Raw genomic sequence first — 22,965 nt, forward strand, 5'->3', positions numbered from 1 at the left:
TTCTGCATTAACAGCCTATCCTTAGATGCACTTTACCTTAATACTACTGCTTTTAGGTTTTATTTCATTCTCTTCAACCTCCAAAGGATTAAATACTACCAAATTTCTTCTTAGCAATACTGCATAAAGCATAAAAACTATTCATTGTGCCACTTTCCAGGTAAGCCATTATAATAGATAATGCTTAGGACTAGGTAGTATGTATTGTAGTTATCACATTGCCACTTAAAAATTTATATACACCAAATGGAACAGAAACTAATCCCAAACATGACCATATAAAATCTTTGCAAGCAATAGCTTGTGTTTTTCTGACATTTTTCTGCTTTAAGTTTATTCCACATCTATTGTGGAGAAAGTGGAATCTGGCCCAAAGACAACTTGTAATAAATCCTTTCCTTTATAGTATAAATGTTGCTATTCACAATAGAACATATGTTCCTCTAATTATGTTTTTGAGCAAAAGTATTTATGACATTTTGACCATATGTCTACTTACCCATTTCAGAGTAAGTTTTATTTCGACACATTTGCATTATATAATGGTCAGAAACTTTTAATTAAAAGTTTGGGGTTTCAATACATCTTATTTGCAGTCAAATAGAAGCCAAATGAAGATCCATCCAATGATTTTGAGCAGTACTCAGCTACTGAAAGGATTTTTATGATCATTACAACATAAAGTACGCTTTTGAAAAATCTATTTTCTAATGGTGCACCTTCATCAGCATATGAACCACCTGACATTTAAATGTTCATCTTTGCCCATCTCTGTAATACCAACATAAATCCTGAAAGCATGGAGAAGTAAAATAGGATGGGAATTTGTAGCAGAACATATCAGTGTTTCTGATTGAGAAGCAAATTTCGGTAATCTGGTCATATTCAACAGTATCTGCATATTCTTTCATGACTGAAGTGAGGTATTGAAAAAGGAGGTGCTCCTCATTCTTTGTATGTTACTTCTGATAGTTTTTAGTCAATCAACATGGCTTTCCAGAGTGGCAAACAACTACAAAGCTATCCTACAAAAATCACATATACAGATAATATAAACTTGGATTAATATTATTCTAGCACTGCAAATAAACACACCACACTAAAAATGAGAATAAAACCATAATTCAGCATTTCATTAAAATATTTGATACGTGTAACATCAATTTACATGGTTTTCTATTATGTTTTCTGAATACTTAGAGGGAATAAGCATTGAATATGAATTATTCAATACTTATTCATTGAAAATTAAGACTAAGAGGGGGGTCCCTGCCCACAGCAAGGGGGTTGGAACTAGATGATCTTTAAGGTTCTGTCCAATGCAAACCATTCTATGATGGTATGAATAACATTATCTCTCTTCTTTCTTTTTATTCTTTGTATTAAGCTCAAGTGGAAGGAGTACTACTGACTTTTGAGTCCTTAAAAATTAAATTTTCTATTTATTTGTGGGTCAGGCAGATATAAATGCTGACAGAATTAACACATGATAAAAGCTACATCATAAAAGTTTAGATTTTGAATTAAAAATGCCACTATAAAGGTTAAGAGTACCTCATTCACCAGTGTCTTTCCAGCATGCTTCTAAATAGTCCTGAAAAACACAGTAAAACCCAAACATGTTTTAAATGTTTTGTAAAAAAATAAATTGACTTAAACACATATAGCAATACCTCTAGAATAAAGGACCACACATGGTCACTGCTGATTAAACCAGTGAGACCCATTTGTAACAAGAATTCTCATCCACTAGGAAGATGATAAATTAATTTCATACAGTCTACTAAAAAAATAACTTCTGACTTTTAATGGTGTGGGTGAGATTTGAAAGTGATCAATATTGCATCTCATCACCAATAACATCAATTATTTAGTTTCCTTAAACAATCTCTCTCAATTTTCTGCTACAGTATATCTTTTGAATTATCTTCCTCTTTAAAGCAGTATGTCTTTCAATTTCCTTTGCAAATAGGTAAGGCCAGACTTGCTCTACTGCCAGGATGTGTGAGTGAGGAGGCAAGCAGCAGCAGGCTCATGGAGAATATCACAGGCTTTACATGACCAGGAGGTTAGATTCATGCTCTCTGTCTTTTTTAACCAAAGAGAGCTGGAACGATGGAGGTGTGATCACCCGCAGGAGCCAAAACAACTTTCAATGTTTGAACTTACTTTTCTCAAGCTCTCACACATTGCTATTCACATGTTCCAGTTCAGTTCTTACAACATCCCAGAAGATGTGTTAAAGTGGAGACACCAGCCTCTACAAATGAAGATACAATCAGGTACATTTCTTCTATTTACTTAGACTCTATGCTGGTGTAGGAAGGAAAGAGCAAAATTCAGCATTCTTTATAACCCAAGGGCCTGACTTTTTTCTCTTAGTATCATTTATAACCATGGCTCTTCCCTCAGCAATTTTAGAAAATGTGTTCAAAGCCACAAAAGTAAGTGATGCTAATGCTAAGTTAGCATTTGAGAGGCTGTACTGTGAATCACTGAAGATTAGCAGAACGGCACCAATAAACATCTCTAGGTACATTAAAGAAGAAATTAAATAGTCAATTCATAAATTCCAGTTTCAAAAAGTATCAAGATATGAATTTTAATATCTCCAAACATTAAGTGAAATGACTTGGGCTGTTAGTAGGAAGTTACACTTGCAGACTAAACCTAACTTAGTTCTAGAAGTGCAAACTAAGTGACCACCTCTCAGTAAAACAGTACCTTAGCGTGATGGATTTTGAGAAATTAAGAGGCAAGCTTATTTTTTTGTGCTCAGCATAAAATCTTCAAGAAAATGAAAATACAAGACTTAAAATCATACCACCCAATATTTTCTTAAAATAACCATTGCTACATAGGATAGCAAAGTATAGTTCCTTCAGTATTTTAAGTATGAGAGAGACATTTCTCCAGGCAATCATGGAAAATGTTTTCCTGATTTAAGAATGAAAATGGTCTTGTTAGCATTTTTGCCAAATGGAATATCTGAAGAGAGTTATCAAACAGCTGTAGGAATTAGAAAGTATTATCCTTCAGCTCACAACTCATGCTGTAAAATCAGAATCACAGGTAAAATGATAATTACAAGAAAAAAAATATGTATCTATATTCTTGGGAAGCTCAACTGCATCCAAGACAGCACAGTGAGGATTCCTGTAATTCCAGGCTTTTTATCCCTTATGGTTAACGCCAAATTGATAGACTTGTTTTTAGAACCAGAAATGAACTTGACCTAATTCCTTTTGAAGTTAATCAGTGGTGCCCTGAAATCAAATAAAGGGATTGCCCTGAGGTAACTGAAGATTGATGCTTCTAATGGTTCAAACAGCAGCTCTTTCATCATCCCTGATTATTTATAGAGGGAATAAAATGCAAAAAAAATATCAAAAATTACTTTACTCACCTTTCTTATTTGGTGTTCCTATCTCTTTACAGGATTTACCCTAAAATTCTGACTCAGCCATTGACTTCAGAGACAGTAGGATCAAGTCCTGAAAGAGTAAAAGTACACAATAGACAGGAAGGGAAATATGTATGAATCTGAAATTAAAGTTCCTGTAAAATCTTTCTGCTTACCGCAATTGAAACAATCAAATTCCAGGTTTGCAGCTGAAGTCTCAGAAATGAAGCTACAGTATTAACTAGAGCCACTATAATCATGACGAAGAATCAAAATAATGATATAGGTTCAATACAATTCACAAAACTCATTACAGTCCTGGGAATTTATTTCCATCGCAAAGCCTGCAAACATAGCAGCAAGTGAAGGAAACTCATCCAGTCCTGCGACTGATATTGATATGTAAATTCAGATAACACAAATGAACACATCTGTCAGTGTTTCTCTCACACACTGGATAAAATGGAAATATTAAAAGCTTCAAGACATCCTGAATAGTGCAGACAATATTATTACCTGAAGCAATGCTGCCATCTTGCGAGGGAAATACTTAAACCAACATTTTCGTTTTCTAGATTTATCCTAAGTGACTAGGGGTTTGAGACACAGAGGTAAGGAATAAACAGGGATGTGAACTGGACATAAATAGGTGTTCATCTGAAATCAGTGGGGATAAGCAATAATGTCCGTGAACTAAGAATTCTGAAAAGTAAGCTCTGGCTTCAGTATCAAGCAGAACATTCAATGTTGCAGTGGTAAAGTCAAAACTAAGTGAACTGGCATTTCAGGTGAAAATGAAAGCAAAGGAACTACAGACAGTCTATGCTAAAAAGTTGGTGAGTTCCACTTTCTTTCTTTTAGCTTTCACTATGCAACTGGTATCTTGTATTGCCAGAATGGAAAATCCAAGCAATTAAAAAAATGATTTTGCAAGGTTAAATATTTAACTCAGTTCTCGAAGTTAACACACATCCATCCTTGACATTAGGGATGAAGGGACAGAGTGCAGTTTAAGGTATTTTCAAGTCATTGACCAAATAGCAGGTCATTGTATACAGAGAGATGTTTTCACTTGTGTTTTCTCACCAGGAAGTTATGAGTGTGTACTGATGTCCTTCCTCTATGTTCTGTCTCTAACTCCAATATAATATTTCATATTTCTCTAATTCTCAATCTTCTAATTCTAATGCGTACACAAGGATTTCAAGACAAGAACTATAACCACTTAGAGTTGGATTGAATTTAATAGCACGGGCTAAAGAAACAGGAACTGCTATTAAATCCAGAGCGAAATTTTCTAACATTTTTACAGCTGAAAATGTCACTTCAACAAGTGTTACACAACCTCAACAGGAATCTATTTTGAAAACAAATAAAGTAGCTTTAATAAGATCAAAATATTCTGACCTCACCTTTGTGAAAGGAATATTTCAATCTTCCATTTCCACGTTTAAAATGTGTAATGCAAAAAATAAAATTTTAAAATGTTTAATTTTATCAAAGTGAAAGTAAGAAGAAAATTTATAGTATTACAATGACCATATGCCACAGAGTCTGCAAGCATATTAAACTTTCACCTGGGAATACTGAAAATCTCCTAAAATTAATTTTATTAAACATGCCTAAAGATTTCCTGTGTTGCTAGAAAAAAAATCACCTGCTCTTCCTGGTTGCATAATCCATGCCTTCCTACAAACCCCTCACATCAGAAACAGCTTCATGCTGTTTGGGTTTACAGTTGTAGCTATAAGACAGTAAGCTCTCCACATATGTAGATTATTAGAAGATATTACAAGGAGTTACTAAAATAATTCCTTGCCGGTGTTACTAAAATGAAGCTGTTACTTTCCAGTTGAAGCAACTGGCTAGTAAGCAGAGGACTACTGGTTTCCATCATTGCTGCATGACATTAGATTTTATTCTTGCTCTGTCAGCTATTATAGCTCTGGGTCTTCATTTATTCCATTGAAAAATAGTATAAACCACTATCTTGCTATGTGTAATTGAGTAACACAAATGTAAAATGTTTTTCTATCTCTGAAGCGAAGGCACTACAGCTTCAGTTACCAGAAATTTTGGCACTTACTAGTTGAAAACTAGGTCTAACATTCATTAGCTTGCATCACTACCCCAACATGCATCATGCAAGTCTGCCCCTGCAGAAGGACAGAGGAGGGAAAACTCTAGACTTCCCAAGAAGAGGTCTTCACTGGGAAACTGTAAACCAGAAAATCTGGCCCTATATAATTAGAAAATGTTTCTGTTTGAATTAGCAGCAGGATCTGCTCTTAGTAATTACTCAGAAGTATACTGAATCAAGTGACCTATCCTACCCGCTTCTCTGCAAAACACATTGCCTTCTATTCACCACAACAATGCCCCCTAATTTTTTAATTCAATATACTTAAGGTGTCTGCAGTCTCAACTCTGTACTTGGATATTTATTCAATCTGAAACCACTGCCTAGAACAAATCATGTTTAAGGAAAGATTAGAATATGCTGTATTTCTCCTCCCTCTGCAAGGTTGTCTTGGATTCATGGGTAATAGCTTCTGAATCCTTTGATGCTCTCCATCACCATTTTAATACCTGTAAATATGAATGCTTCTTGCCTAAGAAAAGAGCAGGTATGGGGAGAGAAGGAGGGATGATGTGACAAGCATGCATGAGCTTACCCACAACTGCAAAGAAAACCCATTTATATTTCCTGATACTGGTTACCCAGTTGACAATTTGAGATTTTTTCATTTACTGGAGTTTAAGAGCCCTTAAAAAAAAAAAGAGACTTGGGAGATGTATGTATTTCACTTGCAAAGCAGCCTTACATTGTCAGCATTCATGATGCCCCTTTAAAGTTAAGGGGCTTTGGTTTTAATGTGTTTTATATGTATATCTCACTTCTGAATGTTAGTCTGCCCTCATTTTTGCTATTCCTACACACCTGAGCTTACTTAGCTTTCTTGAACCTATGGAAAAAATGACAAGCATTACAGCTGTGGGGTACAGATGACATGTTTGCATGGGTGAGATGTTTTATAAAGCATAATATTTCTGTTACACTACGAAAATTCACATCGCTGAGCAGACCAATTAGCCTTCTACTGAGAATCCTATCTTTAGAAGTGGTTGGGATCTGCAGAAGCCCTTCAAAGGAAGGGACAATTGCAGTAGGAACTTAGTAATAGAGACTATCAAATGAGGAAGAATTTAAGAAATAAATTCAAAAGGTAGTAATCTAATAAATAGGATTTGCCTTATCTGATTTTTGCAGGTTTTCTGTTGATATAGAAGGACCCATTAAAAAAATAAATATACCTAGTACAGTACAATCTAAACTAAGAAAGTCAGTCCTTCACTACCTTTATAGTTCAATCAGTTTTGTAACAGTCCAAGACATGGCTCCTGGTATGTATACATGGTGCTTTCTTCAAACAATGAAAAACCATAAAATTTATCTAACTGACTAAGCACATCTCCAAAGTCAGAAGATGCCCAGTGAAGGAATTGGCTAGTAGAGTCTGGGTGTCATCATGCTCCCCAGCCTGCCTCTGCAGCCTTCAGTTCACTGTCAGCCCCAAGACCACAGCCTCCTAGAAGTGCCATTAACAGCTCTTACAACCTGGACCACCCAAACTCTGCTCTAAACAGTGCCAGAACAAGAACTGATAGGTCTGAGGTCCTGAGCTCCACTGAGCTGAACTGAGCTTCCTACATGAAATTCCCATGTCAGAACAATAATTTTTTTTGGCAAGCAGTGAAAATTCACAACTATTACAAGTGAAAAGGGACTGAAAAGACTATGCTACTTCCAGCGTTATAAAATTCTACTTTTATTATTTTTTTCTTCAAAGCCTTTTTTTCCTTTTCTTTCTCCTTTTGAAGGAGTGTCAGTTATGGTTATATGTTCATTGGGGAGATCTACAAAAGCAGCTACAGGCTGAGTTCAGCCAAGTATCCAGCACACCTATCATCAGTCTCTCAATCCATCATGAATATTCAGTTTTTAACTGGCTAATTTTTATTCTAACTGGATCTCTTATCAGCAAAATGAAAAATCACTTTCTGAAACTGGAGGAATTCTTACTGCAAAGCTGTTTAGCAAGCGAATGTTTCTAAGCATTTTTCAGTAACATAATTCAGCAATTTAAAATATCCATTTAAGATACAGGTCCTCACTCATCCAAAACCATGACTAAATAAATATGACTTCCAACAGATATACAGAGTGCATTTTGAGAATACCATAGTAGGAATTTTCTATACATCTATTATCTGAAGTATTGTACATATTGAAACTATTTTTAGCCATTTAAAATATCCATTTAAGATACAGGTCCTCACTCATCCAAAACCATGACTAAATAAATATGACTTCCAACAGATATACAGAGTGCATTTTGAGAATACCATAGTAGGAATTTTCTATACATCTATTATCTGAAGTATTGTACATATTGAAACTATTTTTAGCCATTTAAAATATCCATTTAAGATACAGGTCCTCACTCATCCAAAACCATGACTAAATAAATATGACTTCCAACAGATATACAGAGTGCATTTTGAGAATACCATAGTAGGAATTTTCTATACATCTATTATCTGAAGTATTGTACATATTGAAACTATTTTTAGCCATTTATAAGAGTATGGTAACGAATGCAGAATTGTAAGAAGAATCTCCATGAGAGTTTCTGAAAAGAAATTATTTCCTGAATCAAAAGCTAAGGATTCTGATCTATTCAGGGTATAGTGGGTCATCCCTCAAAGAATTAAGTTAAAATACTAAGTATTTCACCTTGCAGGTATAGTTTAATGTATTACAAATGTAAAACAAAGAATGAGTACTTACCTAAACTGAGGTTTTTCAAGAGATCTCATCTTACAGATCTCTTGAGAAAGTCCACAATTGTTAATGCTACACACAAGGAATATCACCGCTAAGAACAACATTATTTGCACAAAAAGCAATTTAAGAAAAGCAACATATATTAAAGAAACTACAAAGAAAAATTAAAAAAAAGACAATGTATATTTTTGACCACTAGGCTGTTCAACATCAACTCCTAGAATAAATTACCTTCACTTGAACTATTCTTCACACTTTAGGCTTGTACTGCATATTGAACTACTTTCTCTTTATTCATTCTTTGGTTGCCATTCCTAGCTGCAGTAAATATTTCTGCACCTCAAGTAAATATTTTGAGTACACACAGCAAAATAATCACAGAGGAGCCAAAAATTGTTGAAGGGTTTTACCATAGAAGCAAAGGAAAGAGAATCCCGTATTACTTTGAAATTGGGGGAAAGTAGGATGTCACTTGCAGAACTTCTCTGTAACAGCAGGGAATCTGCAGATAGTGCAACCCATCCAACAGAAGGTCTGTAGAACACATCAGTGGTCCTGAGGACCTTGCATCTACAGACTATATGCATTTCTAGACTGCTTGACAAAGTGAGCCAAACAACATTAAAAAGTAATAACTGGGAGATTTACTCTGAAAGCACATTCCTGATCTGAACTATAACATACATGTACCCTGCATATTTTAGTAATTTAGAGATTGGGTTACGGGAAGAGATGATCAAAGAAACTGTCTTTATAATACTCTTGTTCAGTCCCTGTATCTGGTTCAGTCCCACCACAATTCGGTGGAAACACATAAGTAATTTGATGTTGAAGAGACCATAACACATAAGTGACTTCCTGTTGAAGAGACCATCTGGATGGTCCTTTGCTTTTAACTGAGACCTCATTCTTCTGACAGTTCATATCAAAGTGCTACCAAATTAATTGCAACGTCTCTATTAAAAAATAAGGTATAAATAAGCAGTCCATTCCACAAGGTTGGAGCATCATCCTTTTGATGAATAGCTTAATGACTACTTACAAAAACTACTATAGAAATAAATCCTTAAAATTATTAAACTTATTACAGGAATACCTAAACATCCAAATTCCAGTATGTTAAGTGCTAACTGAACACAGGAAGAATTTCTACTCTGAAAATGATGCTATATAACAAAAGTAAAATACTATCTCTATATGAGAACTCTATCAAAAGTCAATCTAAAATAGCAAGCAGCTAAGTTGGCACAGTGGAAGTGAGTAGAAGTGTAGAAATGTAAGAATGCCAGCACCTTTTCTGCACTTTGATAGTAACTTTCCAAAAATCTAAAAATATCTTCTCTTGCCTTCTCTATTTCCCACATTATCTTCACCTTACCTGTTTAATTAGGAAGGCTTCTGCCATCAGTATTTAACCAAATCTGTTTATGCTCAACTTGTTAACAAGTCTCACTTTCACTGTTGTCAATGAAGGGTGTTAACCCATTTCCATATGGCCTTGCTAGTTCAGGTACTTTTATCCCATTTTAAATAAAAAATCTGATAGATATATATAAACAGGAATCTGAAGCTACTGTATTCTACAAATTGAACAAAGTGCATATAATACTTTATCCTTTCTTGAATTTTTTTTTTTACTTTATTTGCACTTTCAAAACCAGTAGTCAGACTAGAAAACACAGATGCCTTATCTCAATAACAAGGTCTTCAGACTATGAAAAGTAAGGCACCTTGAATATTTCACTAAGACCTAGAAAAGAGAGAGTGCAAAGTTAACAGACGAGCAGCTTACCACTGTTCTGTTGGAGCTATGACTTAAGTATTTAAGAAGGTTACATCTGAAGATTAGAAAAAAATATATATGGGCAGTGCAGATTGCTAGATGAAGGACAAAGATCATGCCCCCTGCATATAAACAAAATACTGAATTTCAAATTAATATAGACCTCTAGAACACATACAAGCGGCAGTAAATAAGAGTGTTATTTAAATAGCTGCAATGTTTAAATCAAAAGCTAGTATGAATTCCCTTAATGAAAAAAACTGATTTGCCACAAAGATAAGATTAACAGGGCAAGCAAAATACTTTCATTTTACCTTTGTTATTTTTGGACTAGTGTTAAACTATTTTTTAAAATAGCAAGAACACACAGCATTGCTTTCTCATACTTTAAACTCCTTGAAATTTGCTGGACCTAAATCCAACCAAGTGTCATTCAGTTCAACTTGTGCCTCTCATTCTCTTTTCCCAAAACCAAAGTCAAACCACTACTAACTACACAGAAACACAGACATGCTAGTTGTTCCTTGAAAATAACAAAAACTATAACATACAGGAAGTTATTCTAGGACTTCAAAGATACCCAAGATGCACACATGACATGGTACCAAGGACAATTCCTACAGTATCATAAAAGAACAGCATAAAGGTTTTTCTGTAGTACTGATAAAATCCTTCCCTGTTTAGTTGACCTTTCTTTCGAATTACAGAACTTAACATTAACTTTGAAACATGGTCACTCAACTTCAGTTATTCAGCTAAGAACCTAATTAAACTATTCCCACCTCAGAAATTATGAAAAGGTACATTCTTATAACACATCTTACCCAGCTGATGATGTAGAATGGAGCACAGAGGTCTCTCTGGACATTATTGTGCAGAAGGTTTAGGAAGAATACAGACCTCAGTAAGGTACATCAGGCATTCTTTATCTCTGCTAGAGGTGTAATAATTTCAATATAAGAACATACTTCTTTCCAACCCACTCGCTACATTCTGCTATACTGAAATAGTAAGTCAGCCTTAACAACTTCCAGTGAATCCATGTAAATAATTCCTTTTCATTTGCTAAGCAGTGGAACAACAAGGATGTTTTAGTCTTACTAAATTCCTGGTGTTTTGTTGGTTCCCCCCCCCCTGTTTTCTGGCACCGGGTTCATGCATGTTGTTCTAGAAAAGTCAGCATCTGAATCACCTTTCACTGTAAAGAAACAAGATTAATTAAGCAGTATCTAAACATAGTTTACCTCATTAAATATCTGTGACTTGGTGAAATCACCATATTCACTTTCCTGTGAAAACACTACACCTGCAGGAAGATGTTTACTGGTTCCAAATGTTTACATATGCTTAGAAAAAATGTGAAACCACCACCAGTAGCTTCTAATGAGGAAAACACTCCTGTAATATCATCACTTGTTCTAATTTTGCAAGGCAAACTGAGGTCTAGTCACTGTTTGAGTCAGTCTGCAGTTATTTCCTTAGTTAATAAAGAGGTGGCTAAGGCTGGAGAACTGAGAAAGGTCTCTTTTTGCATTGCACACTCTCTTGTTGAGGAATTTCTCTTCCCCATCTTGCTGTCATACTTCATTGGGAAACCTGACTCTCAGCATCACAGGTTTCTCTGTCCCAAGACCCCTGAGAAAACTGTAAAATACTTCTACAGCATTGGGGAAGAGAGGTGGGAGGTGTCTTTTGAGGGAGGGGGGTGGGGCAAGGCTTTTAAGTTCTATGTCTGTCTATTCAAGTTTTGTTTACAGAGCAATACTGACAAAAACAACTTCTGGATTTAAAAAGCTCTTGTCTATGATCAAAACTACTGCATATTGCTTCAGTTTTCAAAGTCACATGACAAGCTCCCTTTATCCCTTAGGCTTCCTTCATTGAATTCAAGGACCAAGCTTTAAATTTTCATCTCCAGTGCTGCTAGACTAGATGACAAAAGAGACACTGTACTGCCAGTACAGCTGTTAATTCCAGTGGCATTGGCTACTAGTAAACAACCAACAGAGACATCCTTATGCAATTTCCTGTTCTCAGACCTCACTCTGATTCCACCACCAAAACAGCTCACAGCAGGATCAGGAACCTCCTGTTTGCAAGTTGTCTGACACCTAGAGCTGCCTCTGGAATTCAGTGCATTAGGTTGTTTTCTCAGCCACAGAAGACTGTTGTGATAAAGAAAGGAGGCAGAGATGGTTTTATTCAACTTAATATTAATGTTTTAGCATTTTTATCATATAGTAGATTTTCTTATCAAAAGCTTTCTTAATTATCAGTATCTACTGCAGTACCAGGAAATAGCTTTATTGCTTTTGCCTTCTCCCTTATAAAGGCCCATGGAGAAGTGTGAAGTGTTTTGGTTCTTCCCAGAATCTCTTTGGATACGGAGGGGGGGGGGGGGAGGGGGGGGAAAGCAGCTAGACTATATCATGCTTGTTCTTATAAAGATGTTTATTCCTTTTATGATCAGTGTCATAGCTACCCATGACCACCACCACCCCCAATACATCCAGGTTCTTTTATTTTATAGAGATTAGATTTAGTTTTCTTTTCTTCTCCATTTGTCTCCCAATCTTTTCAGATTTGTCTTTCACTTTGCCATGTCCTTTTTTGGAGGGTTCTCTACCATAAAGCTAAACTTCAAGTTTACATAAAATAAGCAAGTTTAGTTCCTTTTTTTGGGGTTTAACCAGGAGAGCTTAAGAGAAAAGTCTTAAAATTAATGGGAAAAAAACTAGTATATGTAACTTGAAAAATTTTAAATGTCATGAATTACATCATGCATAATAAAGTCTAATGTTCACACACAGCTATGTCATGCTGTTCCCATACCTGAAATTTCCATATACTTTTCACATGCTTTCTGGTGATATGTTTACCAAGCACAAGGAAACATTGTTAATAATTATGTTAGAGCATACTATTAAAATAAAATATTTTCTCTGCATACATAGAGAGATGTTAATCTACTCACATTGAGTCTTAGGATAGTGATAGATGAAGGTGTAATTGTGCTCAAGAAAATCTTAAATTGATTATTTTAAACAAGATTGATGTTATAAATTCAAAGAAACAAGAGGACATCATGCTGCAGTTAACATTTCACAACAGGATTCTAACATCTAGGTTCTTTTAATGTGTAGATACATCTAGTTTACAGTAGAAAAGTTGCCTGAGTTACTCTCAGTTTTAAGAAACAGATATTTCTTTCTCTGGGTTCAAAATAGCAGGACTCATCCATACTCCAATTATTTCAGGATCAGCATACTTGATACAAACCTCTAAATTCACTTATTTCAGCTATGAGAGAATATGGTTGTTAAGCAGTACTAGCTAATGTTAATAAATAAAAAGTAGTATATAATAAGTAAAAGCACTCCTGCTTGAAATGTAAAATAGCTAATGAAATGTAAGTGGATAGTTCAAAATCATGAATCCTAGCTATTTCCAAGGTTTAAGACTGCAGCAACACTCAAATACATTAAACATCTTATGTAAGAATGCCAGTTAGAGACTCCTGAAATGTGCACAAGCCAGTAGTCATGGGATCAGGAGGACCAAATAACATAACCATGTATTTGAAATCATACTTCTCATATCGCAAGACTTTGTACAGATGAAGCGAGTACTGCATAAGAAACACTGGCTTCTTTTTTTACTTTGTATCTAGCTCTTCAGTTCTGCCTGTGAATGTCCCACAGGTATTAGGTTTTAACAAGATTTCTTCATGCTACACAGTAGCACCAAACTAACTCTGTGGTTGAAACAACATCTTACCTAACTGATGTTTTACAACATAACATTGCCTAGGAAAAAAGTCATTAAGCAATCCAAGGGCATTGAGTGGCATCATTCTCAGTCACATGCTGGATGTGAAATAGCCAGAGCAACACAACTTGAATATCCCAAAATATTCGCTTCCATTGGAGGATTAAAAAATAGCCTGTCCACTTTAATTCTTACTACTTTCACTTTTCCCCCCTTCCTCAAAGTCAAAAAAAAATTAGCTACTTCATCCTAAGGTAAAGCCATGGTTTAAGCAGCCAAAGAACCAGAATCCAACTAGCAGCGAGGTTCTGAGAATTATTTCTTATGCCATAAATTTCTTATTTCCAACAATTAAATATCACAAAAAGGTCTTCAAAACACCTCTTCATTAACATTATTTTATTCATTTTAATATAGGAATTCTTGGTTTGATTAACTGTTTACTAAAAGTTGCCCTTTCAATTTTCAAAAAAGGCACCATAAAATTGCTATTACTGCTGATGAACATACAAAAGGACCCTAAAGATTCTGTTAAGTCTACTTTGGCTGTACAGAAATGTGGCAATAGTCTTTGTATGTGACTGCAGGCAATAACTACCATCGCAAGTCTGCCAAGAACATGAATGTTTTTATGAGGTAGTTAAAGCTTCATTAACCTCTTCATGCCTGAAACATATATACTACAATAGTGCCATCCTGAATAAATTCACAGACATGAAAATAAATAATATTAACGAAAGATGGGCCACTACAGTTTCATGCTGTCTTTGAAGAAATCTGGGACCAGCAAGAACAGGAAGAGACTGAAGGAGCAGCAATAAAATAGGGAAGAACATACCGTAGGATGGTCAGGGTATTAGCAAAAATCCTACAGTTAAAAAACTATGTTATAGTCAGGCTGTTATTTTTCCTAGATTTCAGTGGTTAGAACCTAAAAGATAAATATTACTATTGTCTTTCTTTATAACCTCTTGGGCAGTTTTGATAATAACCCTTTGATGATCTGAGGCTTGCACTTAGCTCATTTCAGAAACTCTCTTAGACTTAAAAAAATCTGCAATACAACACTAATCTTGGATGCAGAACAGGATGGGGGCTTTATTGTATATTCAATTTTTCCTGTACATATAGGTAAACCTAGAATATCAGGAAGTTTCTGGATGCTTTTGGCTCACTTATCCTGGTAGACAGCATTCCCATCCCCAAGTCTGGAATTTGGTTTCCAGTAAGTAATTCCATTACTGACTGTTTCAAAAGCACAGGTCTATATGCCTGTATTTAAAATTGGTTTGTGCTGCTTGATCTAAATCTTTTGTTACCATAACGACCACAAACCCAGCATATATGTGAAGGCCTAGAGCATGAAAGGTACACATTTCCAGTGCGAGGGCATAGATTAATTCCATACGTAAAACACCATGGTAAATACTACAGTACCCAGCCTATCATTATATCTATGAGCCTGGCATTGAGACCCTTCTAATTCACACACCCCTGCATTCCATGGATGCACCCTACATTACTAACCAGCCAAAGAAAACACCCCAATGAGCCCTCTTCCTTCAACATCGCCATATAAAAGAACACTCTGCTGAAGAGCTAAGTCTCATGAATGGATTTGGATCCAATCCAAATGATGTGGAATTTGTCTCTAACTATCTGAGCATCTTTGGTAGACACACTTACATCTAACAGGCCCAGTTAACAAGTCTGGTTTAAATCACAGGTGATAGTCAAATGGTTATGCATTTCACTTATAAGAGCTGGCACAATTGATTGCAAAGAAGTAACAGTATAAAAAGACATTTACTTCGTGTGCTAACAGCAAATAGGAGATTCTGATTAGCATAAATGTGCACACTGTTCAAAGTTCTGCAGCCAAGCCTCTAATCAAAATGCTGAAGAAACACATGTGCTCTCCAGAGGCATCTTCTCACAAAGGCAATGATAACAAGCAAGGACAGTAGTTACCAGGGTTTTTTTATTATTTTTCCCATGTTAATTCATTCCAACCAACAGATGAATTACAAACATTTAAAAGAAAGTCAATTAAAAAACCTTAAAATTGAGATATATGTGAACAAAATGATTGTTTTTAGAAACTACATTCTTTCTTAAGACTCTCACTACCTCGTCCTTTGCCTTAATTTTTCACTCTTAAGAGAGACTACCAGTTCCACAGGATTACTTTATCAATGTAGACCCCACACTCTTGACAGGCTACTTACAGTCAGGTCTGAATACAAAACACAACAGTCAAGAGCCAGTAGCATTTCCTTATATATGACCCAAGCAACATAGGAGACAGCTTGCTGGGAGATTTCAAAGGGCATCTTACCACCGTCAGGATACTCTGTACACAAGTCCTTGCCCAACCTGACTCATGCTGTGTCCACACTGACATTCCCCCTGTTCGCCCTGTGACAACATTCTCCCTGCCAGAGCTCCAGTGCTGGCAGCTGCTCTAGACTGGCAGCTGACATTTTAAATGCTATGTAAGACCTCTGGCAGCTCCCTTTGCTGCTGCCAAAGGTAAAGCTACATTAATTCATGCAAGAAAGTTTAGCAACCCCCACAGCCGACTAGCCCTTAAAGCCCAAGAAAGCTGCAGATGTTCAGGGGACAGTCTGTTGCAAAACAAGGGCAAGGTTGAGCTCGGAGAACCACAGAGCCAGCATCAGGTTTTAGACCAAGCCTCCCAACAGCTATGTGCATACTACCTAAACACTATTTTAGAGACATCTCACTGCAGGACACTGAGCCCCTGCCATTGTGGGGACACAATGTTTGCTATGCTATGCAGACTGCACAGGCAGGAAGCTACAGGGCTGCAGACACATGGCCCTCCTGGGATGGACAGGAGGGAGCCCTGGCATGAGGAATGACCACAGATGAAGAGCAACTCCCCTCCCCCCAGAGACCCTAAAAGAGTTATAAAATAACCCAGTCCACCTCAAAGTTCCTCCCATCACCAGTGGAAGAAAATTATTAGTGAGGGCACAGAGCACAGCAGGAAGAGTGGTGGCAAGCACTGTCAGTAAGCAACATTCACAGAGAAATGGGAAGGGAGGTGACAGCCCCTCCTGCCTTCCACCCCTGCCCAGTAGAAAAGGCTGGCAGGTCTCTACTCCTGGGCAGTGCAGAGGCCAAAGGCAGCCCAGGGCACAGATCCTGCTGCAGGTACTGCCCTTGCACTCAAAGCCATGAAACGGCACATTCAAAAGATGCCAAATGCTGCACTTCCTTCCCTCCCCTCACTGAGGGGATGGGGTGAAGCCCAGGCAGCTGTGAGCTACCACTTCACACTGATAATCATGAACACCTTACAAAGGAAAAGGTGAAAAAAATATGTTTCATCCAGGGGAAGGCCACCTAGGAACTTAAATCTGGGATGAGGGAATGTTCCCTATGTGCTACAGTTTGCTGAGGATGGGAAACCACCTCCTGCTTGCCCAAAAAGCTATAAGGAGTATAATTAGCACTTGCTTGTAACATTAAATGTCACCAAATTTAATCTGAAGGGTCACTGGGAACCCCTAATGCAAGCCTGAACTGTTTAACTTCCCTGGACCCAAGGGCAGCTATAAATACTTGGAGTGTCCATACTGAGAGCAGCCCCATGAGAAGAGCTAAGCTACTCTGCTATTTTTGCACTCGTACAGTCTTATTTAGTGCTGCCATTGCACTCTTACAGTGACTCTCCAACAGCAACGCCTCATGGGCGCTAAGTGTTAATTCAATGTTTTTAAATATACTGGCTATGTCACTGTGAGCTTTTTTTGAACCTCTGAAATAACTGAACCATTTTGGTGACTGACATTACCATCACAGTATGCATTCAAGGCGACTCTCCTCATCTTGCTTTCCCATAGGTAAGCCTTTACTGTGTTGCTGTGCATAAAAATGCTTTCCCCCTGCCACCCCCCAGCCTTAGAGGAGGGTGTTAGATAACATACTAGCCCATATTCCAGAAAGGATGTATGCAGTACACTCTACTGGTCTGCACATTTAAAAAGACAGCAGATTTCCAAGCTACAGCACACATTTTAGATGGGTTACAGTCTGGCCATGAGCCTAAGCCAGCAAACTCCATGAGGGATTTGCTGGGATCTCACAAACTCTGTATGATACCAGCCCACACCTATTTCCAATCTCTCACCACACAAAGTGGAAGTTGGCCTGCTACTGCATGTGTTTTACTCCCAATGACACCAGGAAGGTTTCAACAAATGCATCAAGGGGTCAAACACCCTCAAACTGTTTTGTTTAGATTACTAATGCTAGAGACTGCCTCTGTAGCTTTAAGTACACAATGTTGCAAATCCTAAATCAAGCCGATAAAATAATTCAGTGTTAATAAAGGAATCCATGGTCCTGCAAAGCTCTCTGCAGGTTTTCTATTTCTCTTTACAACTATAACTTCAGCCCCAAACTCCTTTGAGAATTCGTACATAAGATTAATGCTATATGGAAAAGAAAACTTCCTAAGCTAATATCTCAACACTTGGTGTTTTGAAACCAGAGTAAAAAGATAATCTTTAACAAAAATGTCAGTGAATCTTGGCCCCTGATTTATAATTAATTAAAATAATCCCCTACTGGTTTTGATTAAAAAGGTCTTGGCATGAATTACGATGTCAGAGGACAGAAAAGCACTTGCATGCTCATACAGAGTATAGCAGAAAACACTATTTAAGAACAGCAGAAACAGAATGTTTAAGCAGAACAGAGTGTTTAGCACTGAACTTAAAACAGGTTTTTTTCTTCATTTCATTAAGTTTAACTTCAGAGGGTTGCTCACCTATCTTCTAGACCTACAAGATATACTACAATGGTCTAAGTGAAAGAATTTTTTCCATAGTAAATCTCCCATTTAAAGCTTTAGTTTCCCAAGCATTCTCAACTCTTAGAAACTGATTTATTTCCTAAAACCCTGCATATGCTTCTCCAGACATGGAAAACTATAATCTCTTTTTTTATGATACAGATCATAGAACATTATTTAATAATTCCTTATCTTTAAATTAATACCTTGACTCCAGAGCTTAACACATTCAATATACAGTCCATAATGGTAAAATATAAAAGTCCCCCTCTAAGAACAGTTAGAGAAGAATTAAAAATAATCAGTGTTCCTTTTTAAAGATCTTAATTTGCTCTTTAGCCTTTCATTATCCTGCTTCATATTTAGGGAGATAAGATCCAAAAAATGGAACTTTAGCAAAAAGCACCTTAAAAAAATGCAGAAAGCTCTAATTTTCCCTTCTTTACCTTGCACTAATTCTACTTCTCGCTAATAATTCTTCACTGTTCTTCCCTCACTCTAGTTCACTCCCTCCATGTAAGGGCCACATTTACTGATTATTTTTTTCCTTACTGAAAGGACAGGATAGTGCATTCAGTAGGCTGCAGATTTTCAGAGAAATGCTTTAAAACTTCCTGTGCAATTCTGGAAAAGTTACTTGGGACTCAAACAGCAAAGTAACCAGCAGTGCAATGAACTGCTGGATTGAGATATCCTGAACTGTCACACATCTCTTCTTCTCTCAGTAGACATGGACTTGCCAAAGATTGAAAAGGGGAGAGGCCTTCAGCTGGTTTTCCTTAAAGTGCTGACAATGCAGGAGAGCTCTAAAACTGCATCAGCATTGGGTACATTTCTACTGCTGGTAAATACAGAACAGCTATGTCATTCTGAAATTCATCTGCAACTTGCCAAGGGTTGCAAACTTCAGGTTTGGGGTTTTGTGGGGGTTTTCTTTTTTTTTCTTGTTTTTTTTTTTAACAAAACAATACAGAAGAAAATGAGCAGTGCAATGCTGGCTCTACAAATACAGCCACTAACCTCTGAAATAGGAAATGGATCTCCCACCAACTGCCTAGGTGAAAAATGAAAACTTAAGTGTTTCAGAGAAGACATCCCAAATCGATGGTATTAGTCTACACTTCTCTTTACACAGGATTTCTATTTCAAACAGGTAGGATAATATTACTTCAGGAAAAACATCTGTGTGTATTCTGACATTTATCTGTTTTCTTAAGATTTTGCACCCCTAGAGCTCTTTGAATATAACTGCGCATGTGGAAGAGCTAGATGGCAGCACTCCCTTGATTTATTTTTAACTTTTTTCATTATTCATCAAATCTTGGATATGGATGTTGGGACAGGAGTGAGTCAATTCTTACAGAGAAGGAGAAATGATTAAAGTAGAAACTTTAGAGGTTGCAGAGGGGGGAGGCATCCCTCTCCCACAGACTGAAAGTTCATCATCTCTTTTAATGAAGACCTGCTATTTACTCTAGCATACTGATGTTGCATAACTGTATTTCCATTAATTGGATGTATACATTAGTGTCCAAGTACTGTATTGACTAAAACTAATGAAGTGTCACTGACACTTCAGCGCTCATTAATGCATCTCTGAACAATAGTTTGATAATCAACAGCATAAGAAACTTATCTGTAACTGCAAATCCAGCAGCATTTTTAGTCTGAGATATCAATTTTCCTTCTTCATGCTAATAACAAGTTAAAACTGTGGTATGTTAAATAAGTCTTTACATAAGGCTAGGATTCCCTTCATGAAAGTCAAATTCTGAATATTCCTCTTTAAGAAGTCTCATGTAGAGAGATTAAATACTGTAGCATCCACAAATTACAAAAGCTCTTGGAGATTTAATTATTAACTAGAGATTATTACTGCATTAAAGATGTTTCACACACACATGCTACACTAGATGTTTGCACAGTTTTAAAGGTTGGCAGGAGGATCTAACAGAGTATTTCTTTAAAAAAACCCTCCTGATTCTTATCTAGTGAACACATATTTGTGTTAGTCACCTCTTTAACCCAATAGAACAATAGTTTTTAATTAAATTCATTAAGTCCCATAGCTTTGCCCCTTGTTAAGCACAAATGGCAGCCAAAAAAACCCTGTAACTTTTTAGAAAATCAAAAGAACTTTCAAAAGTGACATCTCTGAAAGCTCCTTGTTCCTGACCTCTAGATTCCTTACAAAACAGAGGAAGAATCCCCCAAGTTCCAGAGCTTTAGGGGTGCATGTCGCCCCAACAAAGGGGAGAAAAAAGAAGAGTAACACCAGGCCCATCAGTCACATACCACTGTTGAAGGTTCCCAGCCAGTGCTTTGATGATTGTATAACCTTCTATTGCAAGCTTATGTCTCTGTTCTGGCTCTTCAACTCAAGTACTTGCTTGCTAATCTCATGGATCTTTGGACACCACTGGACAACAGAAGATTACCAGGCAGCTGTGCTTCTTCCAGTATCTGCAAATTTTGACACCATTTTTCATTTATTTTACAATTATATCTTTTTCTCCCATCAAGATGTTTACAGAAATCCCTCTCCAAAAAACTCCAACTAAATCCCAAACCTTTTAATCAACAACACAGCTGATAAGAATTAATAAAAACCCTCTTTTCTAAAAGGCATGAGTTCATTAATTCCACACTGTCTTTCTTATTAAAAGCCCCCAACTCTTTTACATACTTTTCCCTCTTGTAGAGGGGTAACTCTACACAACCCTGTGCTTAACATAAAGTATTATTAAAAGCAAGAGACTCCCAGGTTCCTGCTTTGATGCTTGATTTCATCATATTAGAGCTCAAATGTCTGAGGTGAGGGGCTTTCAGGTGCAACATATTTTAAAACTAGAGGGCAAGAGCTCCTCTCCCACAGAGCCTTCTGACCTTTACTATATAAATAACTTGATCCCATTATGTAATGAAAAACAAGTCAGAAATACACTTAAAAACTGCTCTGAGTAAGTTTTCAATGAAGGGATTTCTGTGCTTAGTTCACAGAGCAGAACTGAAAAAAAGAAACTTGCACCTACCATAGCACACTTGGAATATGAAAATAAAACTACTGATTTTATTATTCACAGAAATGACTGCTTTGAAGCCTTTTTTAAAATGTTAAAATACTATACTAATATAAATACTAATAACATAGCCTGACTCTAAAATGTGCTACTTATCAGACCTTTGAAAAAGCAAGGTCACAGAGGAACCTGCAAAGTTAGATACTTCAAACACAAAAAAAGAATGCATTTAATCTTACTAAGTCTTTACAGTAGATTTCTAATAACCTTCAATACAATGGGTTTCAAAAATCACCCAAAACCCACAAAATTTCTTGGACACAGAAACAAAAAATATACTCTGTTTTGCATTTTTCCACAAGAGGACACTAAAATAATGAGAAAAATAGTTGTACAAAAACATAGAGCTACCACGTATCATTCTTCTCCATTAGTTAAGTAGAATGTTTTTCCACTTAAAAACTATTTTGCAGTGGACATCAATGTGTAATTACTTTTTAGTAATGTGTATTTTAGTCATTCTGGTGATTAGAATTTGGCTTTTAGTGTGCCTCAGGCAGCAGAAAAAACATATCTAAGCTTGTTGTAGACAAAAATCAACAACTCAGTGATGCCACAGAACTAACCTTGCCTTTCATCTGAAAACTTAATATTAAACCTATACTTACAGAGAAGAAAGCATATTTTTCATGCTATGCTTTTAAAGAACAACTTTTAGGCACTAAGAAAAGGTAACACATGCTTGTGGGATAAAGCTGTGCTTACTCTTCTACTCTTTCTGCAGGGTTCCTGACAGCACAGCCGAGCCCTGCAAAGTTTTTCCCCAAAATATAACGAAAAAAAGTCAATAAAACAAACTGAAGTGGAAGCCTGCATCCCCTGTACCCCTTGGCTCTAACAAGGGCCCCTCACAAGCAACAAGGTGAGGAAGCTGTGTGAAGAAACAATGATCTTTGAGGTGTGTGAACCTGACTGGCTCCCATAGTTCCCCTTACCTCAGAGCAGCGGCCCAGCTGCCGAGTACACTGAAGGCCCGCCTGGCCAGTCCCGCTTTTATGAGCAGCTGGAAGCCCCCACGCCCACGGGGGTGTTTATAAGCTCTCTCCCGCACCTGCAGCCTATGATCTCTGAACATGCTATCTTCTCATTTTTCTGCTACAACTCAATTTTTATCACTTGTTACTTTTTCCCGCGCTACCACAGACAGGACTCGGCCGCCGCGCCCGGCCTGCCCTGAGGCCCGCGCCGGGCTCCTCACGGACGGCGTTCAGTGAGGCAGGGTAATGGGGGGTCGCGACAGGCCCGCGCCAGACACAG

The 22,965-nt window shown here is 37.0% G+C and overlaps 2 long non-coding RNA genes across 2 annotated transcripts in view; one reads left to right on the forward strand and one right to left on the reverse strand.

Moving 5' to 3' along the window:
• LOC141950295 (uncharacterized) overlaps positions 1–3,505 on the forward strand; it is a 79,163-nt gene extending 75,658 nt beyond the window's left edge. The window contains exons 3-4 of the long non-coding RNA XR_012630989.1: positions 1,973–2,282; positions 3,439–3,505. This is a non-coding gene — a long non-coding RNA (uncharacterized LOC141950295). The remainder of the gene's footprint in view (positions 1–1,972; positions 2,283–3,438) is intronic.
• Positions 2,180–22,898, reverse strand: LOC141950293 (uncharacterized). Its single transcript, XR_012630988.1, has 4 exons — positions 22,644–22,898; positions 20,924–21,091; positions 3,407–3,494; positions 2,180–2,260 (listed from the first exon to the last, which is right to left on the reverse strand). It is a non-coding gene; the product is annotated as an uncharacterized LOC141950293 (long non-coding RNA).
• Between the last annotated feature and the right edge of the window lie 67 nt (positions 22,899–22,965).

The sequence above is a fragment of the Strix uralensis genome, chromosome 15 (assembly GCF_047716275.1).
Source record: "Strix uralensis isolate ZFMK-TIS-50842 chromosome 15, bStrUra1, whole genome shotgun sequence".
NCBI lineage: Eukaryota > Metazoa > Chordata > Aves > Strigiformes > Strigidae > Strix > Strix uralensis.